The sequence below is a fragment of the Hyposmocoma kahamanoa genome, unplaced genomic scaffold, assembly GCF_003589595.1.
Source record: "Hyposmocoma kahamanoa isolate Upper Pololo Valley unplaced genomic scaffold, ASM358959v1 99879, whole genome shotgun sequence".
In the NCBI taxonomy this organism is placed as follows: domain Eukaryota; kingdom Metazoa; phylum Arthropoda; class Insecta; order Lepidoptera; family Cosmopterigidae; genus Hyposmocoma; species Hyposmocoma kahamanoa.
This window is the reverse complement of record NW_020656077.1, coordinates 7,214,018-7,218,386: the sequence shown is the minus strand read 5'-3', so window position 1 is coordinate 7,218,386 and position 4,369 is coordinate 7,214,018.

The following is a 4,369-nucleotide window of genomic DNA, read 5'->3' as shown; positions in this document are numbered from 1 at the left end:
TATGTTTAAGCTAACTAAATTAATATTTGGTATTCAAAAATAATATTTGATCCTCTTTTTTATCATTGGCCTTTTCTTTGAACGATTGATTACTAATAACTTTCGATATTGACCTCCTAATAAATCTTGGTTACTCGGTGGTGCACTCCATTCAGTAGGTTTTAAGTTAGCATTTGAAAAAGCAGCAAAAGCCGAACGAGCGAAGCGAGCGTGACGCGGCAGCGGCCGGCGAATGCCAGAAGTCAATTTGTTTGCGTTTCCGAACATGTTTTCAGGTGAAATTATATTATAATTAATATAACTGCCTGCTGCTATTGCAAATTTAAAAACATCATTTAAATATGTGCTTTTTTTAAATACTAAAACAATCATAAAAAATAATGACAAAATATGCATGTAATATGAGAAATTCATTTGCAACCAAGCATTTTAGGCACATACTGTGTAGACCGTTATCATTTGCGACATTGATTTAAAAGAAAATAATTACGAAATTAAAAAAATAGTAAATCATTCATACCAATATTTCTACAAAATTGATGCAAAAATTATGAATAAAATTTCAAATTCGTTGATACGTATCGTGGCTCCTTTGTTACGTAATTTCACATGTAAGTTTAAAATTTCGACATTTATGCATTATGAAGTACTCTTAGTGCATAAATGTCCGAATTTTACGACGAAACGAAATTTTAAAACAGTACTGCTATTTTCGTTGTGAAGAAACTTATTTTTCAATTTTTTTTATGATACCGAGTGAGGATACGAACAAACCGTATGCCTGGTAGTCAGCTACACGTCTGTCCATTTTACATTTGGCTTGTTGGATTCCCGGTGCAGACAGGCAATTATTTAAAAAAATCTTTGAATGCAGTTCGAAATATTTTTAAAATCAAAATGAAGTATTCCTTCAGTAAAAATTTCTGTCTGCGGTATTCAAGGTAGTTTCCCTCCTTGGGGTATAGCCTTTAGACGCCTCGTATATAACAATATGTATAAATAGATTATTTTATTAACCCCAGTGTTTTGTTGCGAAGACATAATATGGAGAGGAAAGGTGAACTTTTGTTTTCTGATTGCTCTGTAAAAGTCACAGTGAGTTTAATTAAAGTACTTTGCGAGTTGGAGTTACAAATTCACTTACTAAATATTTGAGAAGGTAGCGCTATCAACACTTAAGTAAATATATCTCAGAAAAGGGAACGAACATGTTCAATTAAAATACGGGGACACTTAAATGAATCCTCTTTTATTAATCTATAATTTTCAAAGGTTATAAATAATAAACTAATTATTTGGAATGAATTATCCGAACTAGTCTAAGAAAAGCTTAACAGATAGGGGCAACATATGCGCCGTAACACGTCAGAGCCAAGAGTGTCTCAGTGCTCCGCTGCGTGCTGCTTTTATACCGTTTACAAATAAGCCATTTATACCTGCACGTGTTGTCGCCTGCGCGTGTTGTATACAGTTTTATGCGCCATATACGTGTAATATGATATCAACTGACGGAACGAAGAAGTCGTTCACCTGGCGGTAAGCGACACACCTACCCAAAAGCTTTAGCACTGCCACTGCGTCCGTCATCTTGAGACGTAAGTCGACAAAGTCGGCATAGCACTATGTGCCTGTGATAAAAATACACTGCTCACAACACTGCTTGGCGGCAGAAATAGGTAAGGTGGCAGTACTTCCTTGGACGATATCTTTGACAAGTAGCTCTACTGTTACTAAAATACTAAGTACCTGTTTAACTACATAAGTACATAATAGAATCACATTTACCATATTATTTTTGGTACAATATGTAGCAAATTATTATTTTTTTCATCGACAGTATACTAAAATTTCCATTTATATATATTATTTTCAAGTATCGAGAAGTCCCGGGATTTGTAGAAGGGAAATTCCACGTTACTCTTTAGTTTACTTAAATTAACTTCCAATGCTTTTCAGGCAACAATGCATTCAATAATTTTGTAGGCAAATTTGTACGTAGTTTCACCACCACCCTTACCCATCAAAATCGGAACGTTGTAATGCTCAAATTACTGCTTGGCGGTAGAAATAGATAAGGTAGGCAATACTTCCCTGGACGAACTTCACAAAGAGATTTACTGCTCTTAAAAAATATAAGAAGAAAATATCTCAGAGACTACGAATACTTGCTTTTTTTATTTGAACGAGGTAATGCTTATAGCGTTTCACCAGACCGATAAATATTACTCATTAAAGTTATTACTTGGTTGCTATACTGAGAGCAAAAGACTTAAATCAAAATATAAATTTTTTGAGAATTAAACCTTGTATTCACGGCATCTGTTTTTGCGCTTGTTTCTGTTTTTGCGTTTGTTTCTGATTTTGCGTTTGTTTTTATAGTTTCTGTTGTTTGTTTCAGTTTCTTTTAATTCTGCATTCTGCATTTTTGCAAGGAAATTTTGGCAGTTGTGGTGGTTTATAACACAGTTTACGCAATAAAATATGCGAAATGCGATGTGCCCATCAATTTAATTTACTTTAAAAGATCGAATATTATAGTAACGTAAATCCAAGAATAAAAATAGTGAAAAGCCAGATTTTACAAGTTACTATGACACACGAAAACAAAAAGAATATTTTCACCCTTTCGACGCTGACATCTGGTATGAATCTTGCTTATCCCAAAACGTTCTTCTGTGACATTCCCTCTGGTTCAAAGCTTTGTGGCGGTTCCAGTCCTAATTTTCAACAAATGCTTTGAAGCCTTGACTGACTTACTCGCTGACATTCTTTGGTCAGAATGTCAGCGAGTTAGTCAACTGAGCTAACGTTCTGCACGTGTAATAATAATAATAATTATTATTATTATTTATTGTATAATAAAAGAAAAAGGTAAAAGAAGGCTGTAACAATAAAAACAGTATAAAACATAGGTACAATATCAAAGATACTCTCTACTTAAATGCTACGAAACATGTGCGAAACAGTAAAAACTTACCCCAAAAGGGCCGCATTTTCATATTTGTTGGGTTACTTGATTTTAGTTATGTTAGATAGGTTACATGATTTAAATTTAAAAACCTGGTAAAACAGATCAGAATTTCGGGTGAATACGAGCACGTGTTCTCGCTTCAGACATTAGGTACAGAGTGACGACGGAACGAAACAGTGAGCTGTGTGAAACTACGGACCCTTTATCATCGTCATATCTACGAGCACGTGTTTTCGCTTCAGATATTAGGTAGAGAGTGACGACGGAACGAAACAAAGTGTGCAGTGTGAAACTACGGACCCTTTATCTTCGTCATATCTCTCGTGACTCGTTCCTAGGAAACGCCCTTACTTTTCCTGACGGGCCTTTTTCTCAAGGACCGCTGTCTCACGGGCCTCACGTTTGCGTCAAAACGGACGTGACCGACAAATTCGACATGATTATGTACCCCACATGATAAACTTATTTGTTATCTCTCCACTCTCTGACGATTTATGAAAAGTGGTACAAATTCGTCACTTAACTGATTTCCTTGCAGGTTGTAGTGCACATCTGCTTGCAAGTTGAATACAATGTACTTAATTTTAACTGCCGTTCATTGACTTACAAATAAATGGACGACGGGTCTAATACAAAAACCACGAAAAAAATGTCCCAAGTCAACCTATTCGAAATTTAAATTGTTATGTCATCACAGTATCGCGCTGTCCGTAGAACAAATGAAGACTAAAGCGGAGTGTCGCGCTCTGTATACGATTTTAGCGCCTTACAAGTGCGGACACTTTTTAGCGCGGACCCGACGTCCATATAATTGTAAGTCAATGCTGCCATTCAAAGGTCCCAGATTCGATTCCCGGGCCGAAATATTTGTATGGCCTACATTTATTTCTCATGAGTTTGGGTGTAATTTGTGATTGTCTATGTGTGTGTGTCCACGGCACCTGCGGCACAGAGGCGTTATTATTAATTTTACTTAAGACCTATGTAATTACAGTATTTTGGCAAATAAACGTATTCAATTCCACTTTCCCGATCGGTCCACTTATTTGTCCAAATGGTTCACTTTCGTCAACTTGTCCAAATGGTTCACTTTTGTCAACTTGTCCAAATGGTTCACTTTCTCGATCGGTTTACTTAAGGTCGGCTCGCGTGTCCGATGGCAACAGGTGTTTTTATCCCTTAAAGACCCTTGTTTTCATAGATTGAAGACTTTAACATCAGCACGACGGGCCGAACAATTTTTTCTGATGAATCCTGGTAAAGACATACAATGTACAAATAGGAGGTAGTGCCTGATCATTTCGTTAGCTATAAATTGATGGTTGTTAATCTCTAATAGACAGTTAACACTTATATAGATTTTAAGACTTTCGTGGTTATTCACTAAATGATTATCAC